Raw genomic sequence first — 24,699 nt, forward strand, 5'->3', positions numbered from 1 at the left:
CAAGCCTTTGCCCACTGCTCAGTTCTAGGCGTGTTTTAGTGTTTGTTATGGCACCACCCTCCTTTCAGTATCAAAATGACATTTGCTATCTATTGTTGTGGAACAAATTACACCTAAACCTAGTAGTATTAACCCAAACATGTATTATCTCACAGTTTTTCTAGGTCAGGAATTCAGGTGCAGCTTAACTGGGTCTTCTGATTCAAGGTGTCTAAAGACTGTAACTGTGAAATCAGCCAGGGCTTTGGTCATCTCAAGGTTCAACTACTACTAAATAATCCACTTTAAAACTGATTCGAATTGTTGTTGACAGGATTCAATTCTTCACAAGCTGCTTGTTTGAGGCCACCTTCAGCTAGTGGCATGTGGGCTTTTTAATATGCAGCTCACTGTAAAGTAGATGATCTGATAGATCAAGGAAGAGTGAAAAGAGTGTGAGCAAAACTAAAGTCACAGTCTTCTGGGAGTTTATGTTAGAAGTGGCATCCCATCTCTTTTATTGTATTTTATTCCTTAGAAGCAAATAAATAGGTCCAGGCCATGCAAGGGGTTATATAAGGCCATGAAATAAGGATCACTGGGAACCATTTCAGGAGCTACCAAATACAATGCCATGAAAACTTTGTCTGTAAATTGTTTAGAGAAAGCAGTCATTTTTATATTGTCCCATGGAGTTACAGAGAGATATGATAAATACTTGTTCAAAGGAAGCCATCTACAATCATGAAACTAAAAATTCATTAATATGCTTATTGTTTGATTATCTTTCTAGTGATGAAAAAAAGCAGACAACATGAGATTGATGAGCAGAACTTAGCTTCCAAATGTATTGAGATTTTGAATGAAAGAGAGAGGACATTTAGAAGGTATACAGATCCAAGGTTATTTGATTTCATGAAATACCAAAGCAAATTTTACTCTCACCACTCAACTTTCTACTTTCCATTCCCCCAAAAGACAGAGCTTCAATTCCTTTTAAGATGAACAATGAAGCCATCAATTAAGTAATCCCAGGCCTTTCCTTATTTGGAAAAACTGTTTTAACCATTTTACTTCTTTACTATTGTTTGAGTGCTAGTATATGTGAAATAGTTTAATAGATACATAAAAATGATAAAATGAAATGTTCTGAAATATTTTTATCTGTATTAAGTCTAAACACATACACTGAAAGGATACTCAATAACTTTTGAAATTCTGGATATTTATCCAGAGAAGGGAAAGAGGAAAATAAAACGTATAAGGAATATATGTTTCTGCACAATTAGGAACCTCTGAGAAAATATTACGAAATTTGATGCCTGGACAAAAAGATAAGCTTTAGATGTTAATTATGACTGAATAGGCAGTGAAAACTCCAGAGAGAGGTTATGTGTTACATTTCAAGGGAGGAAGAGTACTGGATCCATCAAGTCTTTCTTTGGTTTTAACTTTGGAGATGCTGGTTTTATTTTTCCCCTTAAGAGATTTATTTACTTTCCTAAATGTGAGAACTCATGATTCTTCTCATTACGTTTTCAAGGGTACTCTTTCAGATGGTAAGAGTGACAGCTGCCTTTCCGTCCTCTGTATTATGAAGATTCATTTTTTTGAGATTTCCTTGACTATAGCAGACCACCTTACTGTAGGAAGACATCTGCTTCTCATTGTGTCACTCCAAGGGTAAGAAGAGGGGCAAAAGGAAATCAGTGCAATTACTCACTATAAGTAAATGACAATCTCTTTTGCTTCAGAGACTTTATGTTTGAATTTATAATTGATATGGTTTGGCTCTGTGTCCCCACCTAAATCTCATCTTGAATTGTAATCCCCACGTGTTAAGGGAGGGACCTGGTGGGAGTTGATTGGATCATTGGGGCAGTTTCCCCCGTGTTATTCTCCTAATGGTGAGTGAGTTCTCACGAGATCTGATGATTTTATGTGTCAGTTCCTCCTGCATTCTCTCTCTCAGCTGCTGCCATGTAAGACATGCCTTGCTTCCCCTTTATCTTCTACCAGGATTGTAAGTTTCCTAAGGCCTCTCAAGCCATGTGGAACTGTGAGTCAATTAAACCTCTTTTCTTCATAAATTACCCATTCTCAGGTATTCATTACAGCAGTATGAAAATGAACTAATACAAGGATAATATTAATTAATATAAATATATGAATATGCTCAGACAGAGGTATACATAGGCATTTCAACTGTATCTGTGTTAATTTTTATTTTTACAAAATGAAGCCTGAAGTAGATATAACAAAATATTAATATGTTTAAAATCCATTGGGTATACAGTGATTGCTACATAGTCTCATGATTTTAAAATTAGCATATAAAAAATAATTTTGGCCAACATTTGGGTAGTGTCCACAGGGGAAAAAAGGTATATTAAAGAAAATTTTGACCTTCACACATATTATTTCACAGTGAATATATCAAGGCAGTAATTTTAGTCCAAACTATATAAGAGAGTTGTCTGCTTTTCAAGGGAGCAAGATGAACTGCTTTGTACTTACAATCTTCCAGGAAATAATTCACATAGTATTTAATATTCTGATTTGAGGAGAGCTTTCTTGAAAGACTATAATTTTAATTAATAAATGCTTTTTATAAAATGATTACTCTTTTCTAAATAAGTCTGATTTTTTTAAAAAACCTATTCTTATAATTAATTTTAAAAGTTTCAAATAGATGACTTTGGCTGTAAGGATAATATTGTCTTATAAAACTGGAAGAGAGGTCAAGCGAGTGGGCACTCAGGCAATTTATATGTCACATAATGCTCATGAAATTAAAAAATCTTTATTAAATAACTATAAGTGATCATAGGCTTCCATTTGCAGCAGATGACAGTGCTGATTTCCAAATGGGAACTTCTCCAGATTGGGAGAACTGCCCTTGAATAGTTTAATTACTAATCATGTAGTCATAATCTATCTATTAATTACTTGAACTGCTCCCAAATCGTATCACCAGTCATTATTTTTAATTTTAATATGATTGGAGATTTACCTATGGGGATCTATTAAAGGAAAAGAAAAATTTAATCACATAGCTCAGTGATTCTTAAGTCAGTGGTCAGCATACCCAGTGAATCCTTAACTAACATATTCAGTCAGAAATGATAGAATATGAAAGTTTATTTGAATCACCAGGAAGAAATCAAGATACATATAGTACAGTAGTCACAGTGTGTGGCTAAGTGATGTAACTGGGGACTTGGAATCTTTTTATATATTTATTCTACTTCAGTGTGCTAGCGTTTATTCACATGTTTAACATCTGATGGTCTCCTGGTGGCCTTTTCCTTTGCTGCTTTAAGTCTCGAATTTGTATTACAGGTAGAAAGAGGATTGAAAGGGGAGGCAAGTGAATATTAAACCAAGATTGAAGGGTAAAACTTTCTAAACATCCTGTTTAACTTCATTAGTCATAAATATGTCACCTGATTTCCCTAGCTGTAAGAGAATCTGAGAAAGATAATATTTTTGGCTGAGAATATTGCTGCATCGTGCAAATTTGGGGTTCTATTATTAAGGAAGAGGAGAAAATTAATATTGGATAAGCAATACAAAATAAAATAATTATCTTCTCTGAGTCATGGTAAATTTGGATTATAGAAAATCAATCTCATTTAAAAAGTTACACAAATCTTTGGAAGGAAGGCCTTGAGAGTGGACTCAGGGAAGACACAAGTGCTGAGCTGAAGCAGGAGAAAGCTGGGAACCCTGCATGGGGTTACCCTGTACCAGGACTTGTTCCTGGCCCCCAATGACTCCACGGGAAGGGGTGGGTTGAGTAGGCATGGAGGGTCACAAGCTCACCACAGACATCTAGAATTCTTGCAGGAGGAGACCCCACAACTCCTAGGGACACTTGAGCTGGCAGGGAAAGCAGCTTAGAGAGATGGTAGGAGCAGAACTCTAGCTGGTGCAGAGCCCAGTGTGTTTGGTGTGGGAACATCTGCAGGGGAGCACAACCAGGGATGCCCATTCCCCAAGGCTGGCCTTGTTCCCCTAAGAGACTTTAGCCTTAGAGGAACTGGCAGAACTAAACAGAGTAGAATGATCTTGCCCATCAGACAGAGCCAATCCAACCTCCTGAGTTCACACTCCCTGTGTCAGCCTCACTTGGGGCACCAGCCTGGTCATGCCTGCTTGCACAGCAGCCTCGAATGCCCAGGTGGAGTGCTTCTCAGGGACCCTCATCATAGCTTCTGTGCTGGCAGATCATGCCTGACCCTTATAGAGCTCCAATAAAGTGGTCCCCGCTGACATGCACCAGCCTACCTACACCATTCTCCTATCGCAGCCTCCCCTGTGTCACTTCGCCCGCACACACTCACCAATGGCCAAACCCCACATCGCTTTGCAGGCATGCATGCATGCAGGCAGACCTCACCTTCTCTTTCCTTCTAGCGCGTGTATACATGTGCACCCCACAGTGCCACTGCTGCCGACATAAGCACACCCTGCCCACCCCTGCCACACTTCCGTTGACAGCATGAACACACTGAGTACAGCAGCCCTGTCCCCCGCCCTGGGCCACTATTGCTGCTGGTGTGAACAGAGGCTGCTGGCCCAGTGCTTGCCGGCGCCCTGCTCCCACACTGACGCTGCCGCTGCCCCCCAAAAACGAGTATGGATGCCAGCAGCCTTGCCTCCCCAGCACTGTGTCGCCACCACTGCAAACGCCCGCATAGAGGCCAGCACACTTGGGCTTGCTCAGTGACCCTCCCCAGCCAACAAATGTGCACACAGCAGTGCTGCCACTGCTGCTGGGACTTGTAAACAACCACGGGTCCTGCTCTCATGGCCCAACAAAGCATTTTGGCTGGCACCACCCATCTGTGTTGTGATCAATGGGCCCGGAACACACACCCCTTCCAGTACAGTAGGTTCCCAATCTGGAGGGACCAGAGAAAAAAGCTGGGGGCTTGACACCAGCTGCCAGAGATAGAGCACACAGCCCAAGAGTACTGAGCTAAGCCTTGGCCCCCAAAAATCTTCCAGAAACGCAACCAGTTGACTGAACCCACCTTATATAACAAACAAACCCCCAAGAACATCAAAGATAAAAGAAAAATAAAATCCATCCAAAGGACAGCAATTTCAAAGATTGAAGGATTACGAGCCAGAGAGAGAGAGAGAGAGAGAGAGAGAGAGAGAGAGAGAGAGAGAGAGAGAATCAGAGCAAGAACTCTGGCTACACAAAAAGCCAAACTGGCTTCTTACCTCCAAACCACCACGCTAGTTCCCAGTGTGGTTCTTAGCCAGGCTGAAATGGCTGAGATGGCAGAAATAGAATTCAGAATATGAATAGAACAAAGATCATCGAGATTTAGGAAAAATTCTTCCTTAGCCAGCTTTCCACTCTGTGTCTTTTAATTGGGACATTTAGCCCATTTATATTCAAGGTCAGTATTGACAGGTGTAGATTTGATCCTGTCATCATTTAGTTAGCTTGTTATTATGCACACTTGTTTGTGTGGTTGCTTTATAGTGTCACTGACCTATGCACTTAAGTGTGTTTTTGTAGTGGCGGGCAATGGTCTTTCATTTCCATATTTAGCACTCCCTTTAGGACCTCTTGTAAGGCGGGTCTAGTGGTAATGAATTCCCTTAGCATTTATTTGTAAAGAATGCTATTTCTCCTTCTCTTAGGATATGAAATTCTTGGGTGGAAATTCTTTTTTTTAACAATACTAAATATAGGTCCTCAACCTCTTCTGGCTTGTAAGGATTCTGCTGAAAGTTATTTTATTAGCCTGATGGGATTCCCTTTGTTGGTGATCTGCCCCTTCTCTCTAGTTGGCATAGCATTGTTTCATTCATTTTGATGTTGGAGAATCTGATGATTATATGTCTTGAGAATGGTTTCCTGTATAGCATTTCATAAGGATTCTCCGCATTTCCTGAATTTGAATGTTGGTCTCTGTAGTGAGGTTAGGGAAATTTTCCCAGATGATATCCTAAAATATGCTTTTCAAGTTCCTTGAATTCTCTTCCTCTCTTTGAAGGACATCCATGAGTTGTAGATTTGGTCTCTGTACATAATCCTGTATTTCTTAGAGGTTTTGTTCATTCTTCCTTATTGTTTTTTGTTTTTGTCTGACTCAGTTATTTTAGAGAGCTGGTGAGATTATTTCCTCAGCTTCATCAATTCTGCTGTTAATACTTGCAATTGTATTCTGAAATTTTTGAAGTGAGTTTTTCAGCTTTATCAGTTTAGTTTGGTTCTTCCTTAAAATGTCTATTTTGTCTTTCATCTCTTGTATCATTTTACCGTATTCTTTAGAATTAGTATTTTATGTGCTAAATAATTATAAACACAAACTGTGTACATATACAATGGGAATTATCACCCCAACACACAAAAGAAAACTGACAAAAAATTTGCTCATGGTAACTTAGCTACTAAATAAGGAATGAAAGAATTAAAACTAGGTATTGAATCCCCTACCCTTAGTGTTCTCGTTTTTACAATGGAGAAATTAATAGTGTACAATTTATACTGAAATTATGTTAAAAGGATTAAAATAAAGGCATACATGAAAAGATCTTAAAATGGTGAATTCTCAATAAACTTCAGCTATTATTCTGCTCAGCCACCTTGCTATTTTTTTGCCATTTTTTTTTTATTATTCTCAAAAACACTGATGTGCCTAGATTAGCTTTTTCACATATATTTAACTCTACACTTGACCATTTAAAAACATTCTGGCTTTTCATAAGTATATTTTAAAATATATTTATTAAAACTTTAAGATCATTCAGATAAGCACACAAAGGAGAACTACAAAATTTCATTCTGCTGTAGATAAATTAAAAATAAAATATATACTTTCTCTCTCTCTCTTTCATTTTTTTTTTTGATAAAATACAAAAAGGCATAAAGCTATTCTTTTAACAGGTCTTTAATAATACAAATCTGTCTTATTACATTTCCACAATAACCAGTAAAAGTTAGCTTGAATAGGCCACAAATTGATATTCGAAAATATGATGCTTTGACACATTGAACTGAAGAAGCCTTAGGTCTCTATGACATCACCCGCACTACCCCTCTCCAATGCTCAGTCCTCTGTCTCTCCCAAAGCATAGGATGAAATTGTTCTCTGAAGTTCCCTTATCTACCTAAAGTCTAGACCTACCAAAGAAGAAACAATTACTTCTGGTTCCTTCCTTGAGTTTTCATTAACTGAATTCCTATCACAGAAAGAACGACTTGGAGTCTGTAAACACACCTGGAAAGTCTTGTCATAAAACACTGTTTGCTGCTGGCCCAACACACTTTGCCCCAGACCATTCTATATTCTTCAAGCTGATTTAATTCCCATAATAATCATTTACTACCCCTACAAAATCATCCTCACTTCCGCATCTTCCTTTCTCCTAAGAGAATAGTATATAATCATGTGTGACCCATCACATGGTGAGGTAATCACTGTGATTCCTCACCCCACACTGTGCACACTAGTAAATGTGTAAGCCATTTCTCCTATTAATCTGCCTTTTGTCAGTTGATTTTTCAGTGAACCACCTGAGAATGAAGAGAAAGTTTTCCTTTCGCCCCCACATTAAATATTTACAATAATCAATAAAATAAATAGGTCAGTTGTTTCCATTTTTATTTTTTAGAAAAAAATTAAAACTCTACGTGACTAAATAATTGCCTAATTCAGAAGCCTTATAAACTGAAAAAGGAGAAACCAGAAACCAGTCTACTGATACTAAATTCTAAATTCAGTGCTTTAAATATAGTTTGTAGTAAAAATTTAATGATATCTCAACTGTGTCTTCCTGTTGATTCAGAAATTATATATGAAAATGAACACTCATTCAAATGTATAAAAATAAGAATATATTCTCTTTTTCTTTGAGTAGTTTTTGAATATTCTAATTGTTCATTTGAATACAAAGTATCTTTTGTACAAAAAAGACTTCACTTTTAACTTTTATGTGTTGAAAACAGACAAACACAGGTCAATAAAAGGTTAGTCAAAGATTTCAAACTCTTAGTTCAAATATTGCTTCTTCAATTGATTTGCTTAATTGCTTCAGGGAAATAGTCTAACATATTTGTATTTGTTTCCTCATTTGTAAAATGGGAAGTAAACTGTTTATTTTCTTACCTCACATGGGCATTATATGAAATAATTAGTCAACTGTAATTAGCAGGTAAATAAATGTTTAGATTTGCTAGTTACTTCTATAAATTAGATAACTGACTGATGAAGCTTACTAACATTTACTAAAAAAGTAGTATTGACAGAAAAAAAATTACAGGTTTATTGCAAGTTATTTTAGTAAATTTAAACTTTATTTACCAAAATAAATAAATACCAAGTTTCATTTGCTCTTAAGGAAGAATTTTCTTTAGTATTTCTAGTGAGCTTTATAAAAATCATAACAAAAAAATTATTAGAATTTTTTATTACAAACACTTATATGTAATCATGGAATATTAACTCGTGGTACTAACATATACCTTACATTCTAAAATTCTATCCTCTTCTTATGTTTAACTCTCTTCTTTACACATGATATTCATGAAAGTATACAAAATATAAATATACAGGCGATAAGCTAAAGCTCAGTAAGTCATCAGAAAGTGAATACACACCATGTTAATGAGTCAAAAAAAAACCTTTGTAAATCACTCTCAAACCTCTTTTTAATCCACATTACCTACTTCCTTCCCAGAGTAGAACTGCTAGATAAAATAGAAAATGTGGTTTTATTACATACCTAAACAAATTTTGTTGTTTATCTGAAACTGAAATTTAACTGAGCATCTTGCATTATTTCTTCTAAATTTAAAAACTCCCTCTTCTTCTTAACTATAACATAAATTATTTGCCCTTAAAGATTTTATGTACAATGAAATAAATATACTGTGAAAACTTCTGTGTCTGATTTCTTTTACTCTTCATTATGCTTTTGAGCTTTATCTATTGCACTTTCATTACTGTAGTGTATTCTATTTGTCTGAATATTTTCCAGTATTGTCTTCATTACATTGTTCATGAGCATTTAAACAGAACCAAGTCAGCACAATCATAATTAATGCAGAATTAATGTTGTTGTACTTATCCCTTGGTGCTCATGTAGATACACTTTTATTGACCATATATTTTCAGATGAAAGTGCCACACCATGAAGAACACATATATTCAACTTTAGTCAAAATTTACAAAGATTTATCCAGAATAGCTGTGCCAGCTTATATTCCTAATAAAAGAATATAGAGCATTTATTCCTCAATATTCTCGTCAACACTTGATATTAACAGTCTTAACTTTAACCATCCTGGTAGGATAAAGTGGTATTATTGCCCCATGAGTTCAATTTGCATTTCTCTGATTTCTAATAAGGCTGAGAACAGACTCATATGGTTTAAGGCTATGCGAATGTCCCTTTTGTTAAGTGCCTCTTCAAATGTACTGTCAGTATTTTCTATTTTTATGTCTTTCTTTTATAAAAGGGCTTGTGCTAAGTAGCTTTTTTCTTTAAATATCTGTTTATTGTAGCTTCATAGAAAAATTGATACTTGTGTAGCAGGTTCTACATTCTTGCTTTGTATTTTTTCTTGAAATTTTTTTTCTTTTTGCTGGTTTTCAATTACACATTTTTATGTAAACACTTTCCTGAATATTGTTAAGGGTTGTTAATAAATACATAGATAAATTGGGAATAAACTGACATTATTAAGAGCATTTTAGTTAATGACATAGTAATAATCTTCATTTATTTAAGTCTCAACAGCAGACAGAAAAATGGCCAATTACTGATATCCACACCCTAATTCCTGCAATAAAAGAATAGATTAGTTTTTGTGGCAAAAGGTCTTTGCCGATGTAATGAATTTAAGGATCTTGAGATGGAGATATTATTTTAGATTATGAATATGGGGCTGATATAATCATCAGGATTCTTATAAAAGGGAGGGAAGAAGATCATGATCAAAGAGAAGATGCTACACTGGTGTTTTTAAAAATGAAAGTTAGAGCCATAAGTCAAAAAATAAAAGAAGCTTCTAGAAGCTAGAAAAGGCATGAAAATTTACTGACCCCAGAACCTCCAGAATTAACAAAGTCATGTCAAAATCCTGAATTTTAGACTTTCTATTTTCAGAACTGTAAGGTAATGAGTTTGCATTTTTTAAGCCACTAAGTATATGGTAATTTGTAGCAGCAGAAATAAGAAACAGATACAGATACTGATACCCGGAAGTGGGGTGTTACTGTATCACATGACTGAGATGTGTAAGTAGCTTTAGAATTGAGAAATGAACAAAAGATGAAAAAAATTTTGAAAAGTATAAAATAAAAAGCTAGGATTGCTGGCAAGATGTCCAAATAGGAACAGCTCTGGTCTGTAGCTCCCAGTGAGATGGATGCAGATGGCTGGTGATTTCTGCATTTCCAATTGAGGTACCTGGTTCATCTCATTGGGACTAACTGGACAGTGGGTGCAGCCCTCGGTGGGGTGAGCCAAGAAGGGTGGGGCATCCCCTCACCTGGGAAGTGCAAGGGGTCAGGGAATTTTCTCCCCTACCCAAGGGAAACCGTGAAGGACTGAGTCTGAGGAACCTTGTACACTCTGGCCCAGATACTGTGCTTGTCCCACGGTCTTCGCAACTCACAGACAAGGAGATTCCCTCTGGTGCCTATCCCACCAGAGCCCTGGGTTTCAAACACAAAACTGGGTGGCCATTTGGGCAGACACTGAGCTAGTTGCAGAAGTTTGTTGTTGTTGTTGTTGTTGTTGTTGTTTTTTCCCACACCCCAGTGGTGCCTGGAACACCAGCGAGACAAAACCATTCATTCCCCTGGAAAGGAGTGCTGAATGAAGCCAGGGAGCCAAGTGGTTTGGCTTGGCGGGTCTCACCCCCATGGAGCCCAGCAAACTAAGATCCACTGGCTTGAAATTCTCGCTGCCAGCATAGCAGCAATCTGAGATCAACCTGGGACACTCAAGCTTGGTGGGGGGAGGGGCATCCACCATTGCTAAGGCTTGAGTAGGCAGTTTTACCCTCACAGTGTAAACAGGCAACCAGGAAGTTCGAAATGGGTGGAGCCCACTGCAGCTCAGCAAGGCTGCTGTGGCCAGACTGCAAGATTTCTCCTCTCTGGGCAGGGCATCTCTGAAAAAAAGGCAGCAGCCCCAGTCAGGGACTTATAGATAAAACCCTCATCTCTCTGGGACAGAGCACCTGTGGGGAGGTACAGCTGTGGGCGCAGCTTTAGCAGACTTAAATGTCCCTGCATGATGGCTCTGAAGAGAGCAGCAGACCTCCCAGCACAGTGTTTGAGCTCTGCTAAGGGTCAGATTGCCTCCTCAAGTAGGTCCCTGATCCTTGTGTATCCTGACTGGGAGACACTTCCAGGTAGGGGGCTGAAAGACACCTCATGCAGGAGAGCTCTGGCTGGCATCTGGCAGGTGTCCCTCCAGGAAGAAGCTTCCAGAGGAAATAAAAGGCAGTAATCTTTGCTGTTCTGCAACCTACGCTGGTGATACTCAGGCAAACAGGGTCTGGAGTGGACCTCCAGCAAACTCCAGCAGACCTGCAGCAGAGGGGCCTGACTGTTACAAGGAAAACTAACAAACAGAAAAGAATAGCATGCTCACTCAAAGACCCCATCTGAAGGTCACCAACATCAAAGACCAAAGGTAGATAAATCCACAAAGATTGGGAGAAACCAGCACAAAAAGGTTGAAAATTCCAAAAACAAGAATGTCCCTTCTCCTACAAAGGATCACAACTCCTCACCAGCAAGGGAACAAAACTGAACGGAGAATGAGTTTGACAGAATGATAGAAGTAGGCTTCAGAAGGTGAGTAATAACAAACTCCTCTGAGCTAAAGAAGCATATTCTAACCCAATGCAAGGAAGCTAAGAACTTTGAAAAAAGGTTAGACGAATTGCTAACTAGAATAAACAGGATAGAGAAGATCATAAATGACCTGATGGAGCTGAAAAACACAGCACGAGAACTTCATGAAGCATACATAAGTATGAATAGCTGAATCAATCAAGCAGAAGAAAGGATATCAGTGATTGAAGATCAACTTAATGAAATAAAGTGAGAAGACAAGATAAGAGAATAAAGAATAAAAGGGAACAAACAAAGCCTCCAACATATATGGGACTATGTGAAAAGACCAAACCTAAGTTTGACTGGTGTACCTGAAAGTGACAGGGAGAAAGGAACCAAGTTGGAAAACACTCTTCAGGATATTATCCGGAGAATTTCCCCAACCTAGCAAGACAGGCCAACATTCAAATTCAGGAAACACAGAGAACACCACGAAGATACTCCTTGAGAAGAGCAACCCCAAGACACATAATCATCAGATTCACCAAAGTTGAAATGAAGGAAAAAATGTTAAGGGCAGCCCCAGAGAAAGGTCAGGTTACCCACAAAGGGAGGCCCATCAGACTAACAGCGGATCTCTCGGTAGAAATCCTACAAGCCAGAAGAGAGTGGGGTCGAATATTCAGCATTCTTAAAGAAAAGAATTTGCAACCCAGAATTTCAAATTCAGCCAAACTAAGCTTCATATATGCAAAGAAGAAATAAAATCATTTACAGACAAGCAGATGCTGAGAGATTTTGTCACCACCAGGCCTGCCTTACAAGAGCTACTGAAGGAAGCACTAAACATGGAAAGGAACAACTGGTACTAGCTGCAGCAAAAACATACCAAATTGTAAAGAACAGTGACACTATGAAGAAACTGCATCAGGTAATGGGCAAAACAACCAGCTAGCATCATAATGACACGATCAAATTCACACATAACATATTAACCTTAAATGTAAGTGGGCTAAATGCCTCAATTAAAAGACACAGAATGGCAAAATGGATAAAAAGTCAAGACCCATCAGTATGCTGTGTTCAGAAGATGCACCTCGCATGCAAAGACACACATAGGCTCAAAATAAAGAGATGGAAGAATATTTACCAAGCAAATGGAAAGCAAAAAAAGAGCAGGAGTTGCAATCCTAATGTCTGACAAAACAGACTTTAAACCAGCAAAGATCAAAAGAGACAAAGAAGGGCATGACATAATGGTAAAGGGATCAATGCAGCAAGAAGATCTAAGTATCCTAAATATATATGCACCCAATACAGGAGCACCCAGATTCATAAAGCAAGTTCTTAGAGACCTACAAAGAGAGTTAGACTTCCACACAATTATAGTGGGAGACTTTAACACCCCACTGTCAATGTTAGATCAACCAGACAGAAAATTAACAAGGATATTCAGGACTTGAACTCAGCTCTGGACCAAGCAGACCTAATAGACATCTACAGAACTCTCCACCCAAAATCAATAGAATATACATTCTTCTCAGCATATCATCAAACTTATTCTAAAATTGACCACATAATTGGAAGTAAAACACTCCTCAGCAAATGCAAAATAAAGGAAATCAAAACAAACAGTATCTCAGACCACACTGCAATCAAATGAGAACTCAGGATTAAGAAACTCACTCAAAACTGTACAACTACCTGGAAACTGAACAACCTGCTCCTGAATTACTACTAGGGAAATAACGAAATTAAGGCAGAAATAAATAAGTTCTTTGAAACCAATGAGAACAAAGACACAATGTACCAGGATCACTTGGACACTGCTAAAACAGTGTTTAGAGGAAAATTTGTAGCACTGAATGCCCACAGGAGAAAGTGGGAAAGATCGAAAATCAACACTTTAATATCAAAATTAAAAGAACTAGAAAAACAACAGCAAAAAAATTCAAAAGCTAGCAGAAGACAAGAAATAACTAAGATCAGAGCAGAACTGAAGGTGATAGAGACACGAAAAACACTTCAAAAAATCAATGAATCCAGGAGCTGGTTTTTTGAAAAGATTAACAAAATAGACCGCTAGCCAGACTAATAAAGAAGAAAAGATAAAAGAATAAAATAGATGCAATAAAAAATGATATAGGGGATTTCATCACTGATCCCACAGAAATACAAACTACCATCAGAGAATACTATAAACATCACCATGCAAATAAATTAGAAAACCTAGAAGAAATAGCGAAACTCCTGGACACATATGCCCTCCCAAGTCTAAATCAGGAAGAAGTAGAATCCCTGAATAGGTCAATGACAAGTTCTGAAATTGAGACAGTAATTAATAGCCTACCAACCAAAAGAAGTCCAGGAGCAGATGGATTCACAGCTGAATTCCACCAGAGGTACAAAGAGGAGCTGGTACCATTCCTTCTGAAACTATTCCAAACAATAGAAAAAGAGGGAATCCTCCCGAACTCATTTTTGTGAGGCCAACATCATCCTGATACCAAAACCTGGTAGAGACACCACAAAAAAGGAAAAATTCAGGCCAATATCCCTGATGAACATCAATGCAAAAATCCTCAGTAAAATACTGGCAAACTGAATTCAGCAGCACATCAAAAAGCTTATCTGCCATGATCAAGTCAGTTTCATACCTGAGATGGAAGGCTGGTTCAACATTCGCAAATCAATAAACATAATCCATCACATAAACAGAACCAATAACAAGATCCACATAATTATCTCAATAGATGCAGAAAAGGCCTTTGACAAAATTCAACACTCCTTCATGCTAAAAACTCTCAATAAACTAGGTATCAATGGAATGTATCTCAAAATAATAAGAGCTATTTATGACAAACCCACAGACAATATCATACTGAATGGGCAAAAACTGGAAGCATTCCCCATGAAAACCAGCACAAGACAAGGATGCCCTCTCTCCCCACTCCTATTTAACATAGCAATGGAAGTCCTGGCCAGGGCAATCAGGCAAGAGAAAGAATAACGTGTATTCATATAGAAAGAGAGGAAGTCAAATTGCCTCTGTCTGCTGATGACATGATTGTATATATATAGAAAACTCAGTCATCTCAGCCCCAAATCTCCTTAAGCAGATAAGCAACTTCAGCAAAGTCTAAGGATACAAAATCAATGTGAAAAATCACAAGCATTCCTATACACCAATAACAGATAAGCAGAGAGCCAAATCATGAGTGAACTCCCATCCACAATTGCTACTAAGAGAATAAAATACCTAGGAATACAACTTACAAGGGATGTGAAGGACCTTTTCAAGGAGAACTGCAAAACATTGCTCAAGGAAATAAAAGAGGACACGAACAAATGGAAAAACATTCCATACTCATGGATAGGAAGAATCAATATTGTGAAAATTGCCATACTGCCCAAAGTTATTTATAGATTCAATGCTATCTCCTTCAAGCTACCACTGACTTTCTTCAAATAATTGGAAAAAACTGCTTTAAACTTCATATAGAACCAAAAATGAACCCACATAGCCAAGACAATCCTAAGCAAAAAGTACACAGCTGGAGGCATCATGCTACCTGATTTCAAATTATACTACAAGGCTACAGTAACCAAAACAGCATTGTGCTGGTACCAAAACAGATATATAGACCAATGGAACAGAACAGAGGCCTCAGAAATAACAGCACTTATCTACAACCATCTGATCTTTGACAAACCTGACACAAACAAGCAAGGGGGAAGAGATTCTCTATTTAATCAACGGTGTTGGGAAAACTGGCTAGCCATATGCAGAAAACTAAAACTGGACCCCTTCCTTACACATTATACAAAAATTAGCTCAAGATGGATTAAAGACTTAAACATAAGACCTAAAATCATAAAACCCCTAGAGGAAAACCTGGGCAATACCATTCAGAACATAGACATGGGCAAAGACTTCATGTCTAAAACACCAAAAGCAATGACAACAAAAGCCAAAACTGACAAATGGGATCTAATTAAACTAAAGAGCTTCTGTACAGCAAAAGAAACTATCATCAGAGTTAACAGGCAACCTGCAGAATTGGAGAAAATTTTTGCAACCTATACATCTGACAAAGGGCTAATATACAGAATCTACAAAGAACTTATGACAGACAATATGGTTATTTGTGTTGAAAATTCTAAGGAATACACATGAAATATTCCAGAACTAATATCTGTGATTAGCCAATTCAAGGGCTAGAAGGCCAATATACAAGTCAATGGTATGCACACCTAGCTCCCAGATCTTGGTTTCAAATACCATTGTCCAATAAAAGAAAACAGAACTTCTTAAAAAGTGACTGATTCTAGGACTGGAACAAAACATATAGAAGATGAGTCTGGAGCATCTTATAGTGCCAAAAATAAAAGCAAAGAAGTACTCAAACTAACAAATACCACCCCTGATAATGGGAGTATGTCAGATGGACACAGAACCAAAACTGAAACAATGTAAGCAAAAACTAAATAAGTAAAATACATAGTATTAGATTATAAACCAAAGTGCAAAATCAATGTGAAGGGGTCCATATTGATATAAATACATGAGTGAACAAATAAATATTCGCGAGAAGAGACAAATCTCCTATGCAGAGGATTTCCAATTTATATTGATCTATCACTCTCATGAAGGTGAAATATAATTCCCTACTCCTTAAATGTGGGCTGTGTATAGTGACTTCCTTCCCAAGGGTACGATGTGGAAAGGAGGGGAGAAAAGACTAACTTTACACTCAGAAAACTTTATAAACACTATTTCAGTGAAGTGATCAAAGTGCTATCAGTGAAAGATGAACAAAGCCAGATACTAGCTAAAGTGGTAAGGACAGATTTTAATTAGTAATTTACTATTCACTGGAAAGAGGGGTTAGTGTGGACTGAGCTCATCTTTGATTAATACAGAGGTCACCGGGTACTTTAAAGTGAGAATGAGAGAGTAAAGAGAGGGTGCAGACAGGGCTCAGTAAAGTCAAGGAAGTAAAAACAAACATATGAAGAGTTGGTTAGTGTGAATTATGATTAGGCCAGCTTTGTCTATTAGCTGGCAATCAATTACTGAAGTTAGAATTCCATCCTCCCACAGAGAGTGGGAGACAGAGGCTCTATCCCTCCTGGTTGATTCCATTGAAAAAAACGATGGCTTTCAGGTCCTTGAGAAAGACATTCCTGAGTTGAAGGAGACACATCACATATACATTTGAAAGGTAAAGAGAAAAGATTCCCATTTAAGCCCTTTTTAGTAAATGATCTACGAAGAGTGGTTGGGATGTATAGTCAGATGTTGGCTAGAAGAAACAAATTTTTTTTGTAGCTGTGGAGAAAAAGGTGACTCTGCCTTGGAGCTAATCCACCATGTTGACTTCTAATTACCCCTATCCCTGGGAATGCCTCCTGGTTTCTGCTTTATTTACTGTCTCTGGTGTAAACATATGTCAACCTTAATGTTATCACAAAGTATAGGCTATCATGCACATACCATCTTTCCTGTTGGGTTGCCTTTAATTGTCTTACTAGAGCAGGTATACTCTTTCCCTATGGGATATAAGCACTGGGTCTGGGGAATAATGGTGCAGAGATCTACCTGTCTTGCTGCCACCCAAGACCCCATTTCTGACAGCAAGTTCCATCAATAAAACCACCAATACCAACAAACTGGATGTATCTGCCTCCTTCTTTGGTTGTTTGGCCCCTTGGGCATTTGAAGGTCACTTTGCATATATGACCTTTTCAGGGAAGAGCAGACTTAAGCTTTCTCAGGTCGACACTTTAAAGAGTTTAGGGTAATTCTAGAGATGCAGCCTCCTGCTGTTAGAGACTATGCTAGTCTTTGTCTTTTAATGTAAAATGCAAAGGTGGATGAAATCATTTGTGTTTAGAATCTAATTTTTATAGGCTAAGGTTCAAGCTTAATCAGATATAGGTCTCAGAGGAGTTTGTCTAGTTTGGTTAAGGAAAGAATCTTTGTCATATCAACAGTGATGTCATATTGCTAGGAATGCATATGCTCAATAAGATGTGATTAAAATGATCGCACTTTACCTATGTGGACTTTCTCCCCCATACCCATAACCTCCATCTAATCAGGAAAAAAGAAAAAAAAATCAAATAAATGCTAATAGAGGGACATTCTACAAAATACTTGATGAGTAGTACTCCTCAATGCTGCCAGGATCATCAAAAACAAAGAGAATTTAAGAAACAATTACAACCAAGAGGAGACTAAGGGAACATGACAATTAAATGTAATGTGATATCTTGGTTAGGATCTGGAAGCAGAAAAAAACATTAGGTGAAAACTAAGAAAATCTTAATGAAGTATGAATTTTATCTAATAGTGCCTCACTATTGGCTCATCAATCCCAATTAATGTATGACACTAATGTAAAGTGTTATTAATAGGAAAAACTGGTTGAGGGATATATGGCAACTTTTAAAACTATCTTTGAATTTTCTCTAGAAGTCTAAAACTGTTCTAAAAATAAATATTCATATATAAACCAACTCTATATCAACTAACAACAAAAAATTGGAAAATATGAAAGAATAATACCATTTTTAATTATATCAAAGACTAATATTTTCCATGTGGCCTGTGTGAGTTCTCAAAGATATAGAACATTCTCCACAAATTTGTGTGTATCCTTACACAGAAGCCATACTAATTGTCTCTGTATCAATCCAACTTTAGTGTATGGTTACCAAATTGCACGACTTTATTACATTTCTTATGCCTCTAATATCTGTAGTGATGTCTCTTCTTTAAGATCATTCTTTTTTACTATATAAGCATTTAAAACAATGTATTCCCTCTGCTTAAGCTATATTTTGCATTTTGATATGTAAGATAGATCAATATTTTTATCATTCAATTTTTATTAAAAAATCTGTAATTTTGTTTATAATTTTTCTTTAAGCCATGAGTTATTTAGAACTGTTTTGTGAACATTTTAGGTATCTTATAAACTGATTTCTAATTTAATTGTATGTTTATCTGAGTAGTACTTTGGTTTCAATATTTAAAACATACTAAGTGTGTGTGTTTTCTGTTACAGTATATAGTCTGAGTGGTGAATATTCCATCTGTGCAAGAAAAATAATATGCACTCCACTTTATTAAGGATAGTATTCTAAGGTTAATTACATCCCTTTAGTTAATAGTTCAGGTTTCAACATTCTTACAGAGAGGGGTGTTGAAGTCTCAAACTGTAATTTTGTATTTGTCTGTGTTCATTTTCAGTTCTGACAGTTGTTGTTTCGCATATTTTTTTCAACTCGTCATATCAACCCTGAGAGAGATGTTGACATTTCTATTTACAGTTGCAGATTTGTCTATTTCTCCTTTTATTTTAAACATATTGTTTAATGTGGGTTGATGTTCTCTTAGATGCACATGCATTTAACAATTATGTACTATTAATGAAGTATACATATTATTATCATTAAATATGTTTTTGTCTCTTAAAATATTCCTCATTCTAGGTTCTAGTTTGCCTTATAATAATATAGTAACTACAGGCCTCTAATAACTGTCATTTTTATGATCTCTTACTATGTCTTTCTAGTTTTAAGCTATCTTTGTCTTGTGTAATTCCTGTAAAAGAATACAATTGAATTTTGCTTTTAAAAATCAAACCAGACAATTTCTTCCTTTTAATTGGAGTGTTTAAACAATTTACCTGTAATGTAATGAGGATATGTCTATTATTTTATTTGCTCCATCTGTTCTTTGTTAGTTTTTATTTTTTCTGCTACCTCTGACTGAATCAAGAATTCTTATGGCTTAATTTTACCTCCACTCTTAGCTATTAGCTATGCCTCTTAGTTTTGTATTTTTAGTCATTGCTCTAGAGTTTAAAATAAGAATCTTTAGATTACCACAGTCTATATTTAAAGATACTATATCAATCAACAATATTAGAACTTTGAAACTGTACACATTCCTTTGTGTAGTAAATTTTAGTTTGACTTTTTAAAAAATAAATACTATTATTATTTTTGCTTTAAAATTAAATGTAAGAAAGTTCTTTGGTTATATTTACTCAAATTTACCATTTTTGAATTTTTTTATTATATCTTTGTATATAACTTTATATCTAGTATAATTTTCCTTCAACCTGAAAAATTGACTTTAACATTTCTTGTTGCAAAAAAAACTTCTGGTAATAAATTCTCTCAGCTTAGTTTTGTCTGAAAAATATTTTATTATATCTGAATTTTTAAAGGGTATTTTTTGTGCATAATACTCTAATGTTTTTAAAAATTGTTGCTTATTTGCATTCTTTAAGTCAAGCTATTTTTTGTTACTGCATTATTTCTGCTGAGAAAAAATGTAATTTTTAAAATTTTGTTTTCACATTTATTTTTGCCTATTTTTGATTTTTATGTATTATTGGATTTTACAGATTTTATAATGATTTGTGTGGTGTGGTTTTCATTGTGCTTATCCTATTCAGGATTTGTTTAGAAAATTAGATCTGTGAGTTTGTAGTTATTAAATTTTTAAAATGTTTGGACATTATTTTCTCTTATTTTTTTGTTTCTGCCCTCTTTATTTCTCATAAACCTATTATACATTAAACTGAGCTATAATGCTCCCTGTCACTGATGTTTGATTTATTTTTATTTCAGGCTTTTCCTTCTGCTGTGCTTCTGCTTAAATGATGTTTGTGGGAATAGCTTTAAATTTACTGAACACTTTTTTTGCTATATCAAATCTATTGTTAATCCCATCTCATTTTTTTTCTTCTTCAGATAATGTATTTTTCAGCTCCAGAAATTGTATTTGGTTTGTTTTCAGTAGTTTCCTTTTTCTTTCTCGCTATATTTTTAATTTATGGAGTCTACGTATAGTATTTATAATAAGTGTTTAAGTTCTTTTCTGCACTTCCTATGATGTCTGTCAGTTCTAAATCTATGTGTATTGATTTTTATCTTGGTTGTGAATCAAAATTTTCTGCTTCTCATGCATTAGGAATATAGATTTGATGAATTATAAATCTTATGCTTTTTAGTGTCTTAATATTGTGTTTTCTCAATGAGTATTGAATTTTATCTTAACTCATAGTTAAACTAATCATGGACTAGCTTGATCCTTTTCAGTTGTTTTTAAGCTTATTAAGGTTGGTCTAAGAAAGGTTTTACTCTGGAGCTAACGTAGACTTTCCACTAGGGTGAGATATTTATGAGTTCTCTGAGTTTTCAACATTGTCTCTCTACTTTGATTTTCAACAAAGAAACAATAAAATCAATGGAAAAAAATTAATTTTCTCAAAAATGGTGCAGGAAAAAAATGAACCAACTCTTGATTCCATACATAAAAAGTTAATTTAAGATAGATTATAGGCTAAAAAGTAAAAGTTAGACTTATAACAATTCTACAAAGAAGTATATTAGAATACATAAAGAATATCTTTATAAACAAGATAGGCAAAGTTTTCATAGATAAAATATCTAAAAAAGTTTTGACCATAAAAAAATGATTTGTACTTAATAAAAAGAAAAAAATTTTTGTCAAAAGATAGCATTAAGAAAATGAATAAGCAAACTTCAGCCTAGAATAATTTGCTGTACATATGTAACTAACATGTATAATATATGCTACATAAATATACACGTATTTGTATTTCAAAGAACCCATGTGCAGAAGATATAAAGACCTAAATAAGCCAACAGTAAAAAGGCAGACAATACAACAAACACAATGGTCAAAAGACTTGAATGGACACTTTAAGAAATAAGATATATAGGTCAAAAAACACATGAAAAGCATTATTGATCAGAAGAAGAATGCAAATTAAAACCACCTTCTGATCCATTTTCTCACTCACTAGAATTACTAAAAAAGAATGACGAGTCCAACAATTATGCTGAGCATCTTATTATGGAATTATTGGCAATTTATGTGTCTTCTTTGTTGGAGTATCTTTTCAATTATTTTGCCAAATATATGTGTTTCTATTTCTGGACTATTTGAGCAATTTATTGAGTTTTTCATCCTTAAGATAATTCCCCTGGGTTATGAATATTCCCATCTCTCTACCAGGGATGAATACAGCTGTGAGAATCTTCTAAGAAAGACTTCCAACTTTCTGAAATTTAGTTAATTTTAAATCCTTTGCTTCAGTAACTCTCTTATGTGTTGAAAAGATATCTGATGGTTTAGCTTCCCTAGCTTGCTATCATTGTTAGGCTGGAAACATCTGTCTCTGGTGATTTTCTACATCCTCATCATAAGTGAAAGACTGAAAGTATGTTTTTGAATCTATAGTGAGTCTTGCAAAAGTGTATTATCAAGACAAAAGAGTAGCGCAAAAAGCATATATAGACATTTTTCCTGTATTCTAAGATAGTATATCATATATTGTAATACATTTCCTATATTTAATCAAAGTTTTTATCTTTAAAGGAAAAACAAATGAAAACAATTAAAATACCACATTTATTACATATCTATACCTATATTTTAGAGATAAAATAATTTATAATTATTATCACAAGAAAGCAATGTATTTTCAAATTGTCATTGGTAAAATTCTGTTTGCAAATTCTAAACATGCCTATGTTGTACATATAAGGCTCTTCACCCATAAGAACTGTGTGTGGGCACTACACTTACACTTGTCAGTCAAGAAAATATATGCTATTATTTGGATAATTTATTCAAAACTTTCATGTAGACATCAAACAGATCTAAACAGAGGTTTTTGCAGCTACAGAGATATTACTAGCCTCAGGTCCGCCCACCCCCCTCAACCAGAAAGAATTGTTTTAGAACAATAAAATCATTCATTGCTGTTTGTTTGCACAAGGCAAAGTCTCTAATAGTATTAATAATAATGATTTTAGAAATATGTTAAAAATAACACCAAAGAAGTTATGCTTAGATTTAAGAATTCAAATAACAATTTCAGATGATCATTGAGGCAATCCAATTGGGATGAGGGTAGAACTCTAAATACCTTTTCCCCTAAATTTTAAATATCTAGTTATTTGAGCGTGATCATTTTTTAAAGAGGTTTTTAAAATACTTCAGATGAAACTCTTTCTGTGGAGATGCTTTTGTAAAGTAGTGCAATTAAGTGGCTGATCACATAAGGAGGTACAATCATGGGTTTACTAAATGACAAGAAATGTGTCAGCTGCTTCCTGCTTGAAATTTATGGCTTTATAGGAGTGATGAAGTGAATAATGCAAGATAACATAAATGGAATGGTTATTTAAAATATCACACCCTGTTGCTTAAAAAAAAAAAAACCCCTGCATATTCTGAGATGCTTTTTCTCTCTTAGTAATTATTCTGTATGTGCAGCCTGTTTTCTGGAAAACAGTTTCTCAGAAATGTTTATTGAGAAAATTAATAAATAATGAATAAATTTATATTTTACACTCCAGTGATAAAATAATTTATTAACGTTTTAGACTAAACTATACTGAATTTTTCTAGGGCAAGAGTGAAGATAGCAACAGTAGATGTGGATATGTAAAGGTGATGGAGATGAAGGCAGTGACTGAAAGACTTATGAAAGATAAAGTGACAGCATCTTGAAAAATAGTACAGGGAACAAGATGGTAAAATAGAAGTTTCCACACATCATCCCCCATCACAAGGACACCCATTAAACAACTATCTACACAGGAAAAAAAAATTAAAATTAAAATTAAAAAAAAAACCTTCATAAGCACCCAAAATCAGGTAAGCACGCATAGTACATAATTTTAACTTCATATCATTTAAAGAGGCCTTGTAGAGATAGAAAAAACAGTCCTGAATTGCCAACATCACCTTTTCCACCCTTGGCAGCTGCTGCATGATGCAGAGAGTATCTCTGGGTGCTGAGGGAAGGAGAAGACAGCAATTGTGAGGCATTGAACTCAGTGGTGCCCTGTTAGAGAGTAATGGAAAACAAGACCAAACTCAGCTGACGCCCGCACATGGAGGGAACATTTAAACCAAGCCTAGCCAGAGGCAAATCACCAGTCCCAGTCATCCAAACTTAAGTTCCTGCAAACCTCACCATCAAGGGCTATAATAGTGCTCTGTGTCTCCAAGTGAACTTGAAAGGCAGTCTAGGCCATAAGGACTGCAAATCTTAGGTGAGTCCTAGTGCTGAACTAGACCCAGAGACAGTGAACTGGGGGGCACGTGACACACTGAGATACCAGTTGGGGCAGGCAAGGGAGTGCTGGCAACTTTCATTCCCAAGCCCCTCAGCATGGGGCTCCTTCCTTCAACTTGAGGAGAGGAGAGAAAGAATGGTGAGAATTTTGTATTGCACCTAGGATACTAGTTCAGCCACAACAGGATAGGGCACTGGTCAAATATGAGGCCACCATTCCAGGCCTGAGCTCCCAGATAAGTTTTCTAGACACACCCTGGGCTAGAAGGGAACATGCTGCCTTGAAGGAAAGGACCCAGACCTGGCAGCATTTATTACCTGCTCACTGAACAGCCGTTGGGCCCCAAAGAACTAATAGCAATACCCAGGTACTATATCAAGGGCCTTGGGTGAGCCTAAGAAGTTTGCTAGCTTCAAGTACTAGCATAGCCATAGAGGGATAAAGAACTAAGCAGGCTCTTGGGGTCCTCAATTCCAGGACTTGAATCTTGGACAGCATTTCTGGACCTCCTGTGGGCCAGAGGAAAGCATACTACCCTGAAGGGTGAATCCCAGGCCAGACAACATTCTCCACAACCTGACTTTAGAGCCCTTGAGCCTTAAGGGAACATCTGCAGTAGTCATGCAGTACTCCTCATGGCCTGCAGTGGGTGGGTGGGTGTGGCTATGAGGTGAAGCTCCTCTGCCTTTGGAAAGCAGAGGGAAGAGTGGGAAGTACTGTAACTTGCAGTTTCAGTGCCAGCTCAGCTGCAATACAATAA

At 36.2% G+C, this 24,699-nt stretch overlaps 1 non-coding gene across 1 annotated transcript; it reads right to left on the reverse strand.

The window, feature by feature from the left end:
* Positions 1-18,426: 18,426 nt before the first annotated feature.
* LOC112135944 (U6 spliceosomal RNA) lies at positions 18,427-18,531 on the reverse strand. Its single transcript, XR_002917164.1, has one exon. It is a non-coding gene; the product is annotated as a U6 spliceosomal RNA (small nuclear RNA).
* Positions 18,532-24,699: the final 6,168 nt, after the last annotated feature.

Source organism: Pongo abelii, chromosome 10 (genome assembly GCF_028885655.2).
Source record: "Pongo abelii isolate AG06213 chromosome 10, NHGRI_mPonAbe1-v2.0_pri, whole genome shotgun sequence".
Classification (NCBI taxonomy): Eukaryota; Metazoa; Chordata; class Mammalia; order Primates; family Hominidae; genus Pongo; species Pongo abelii.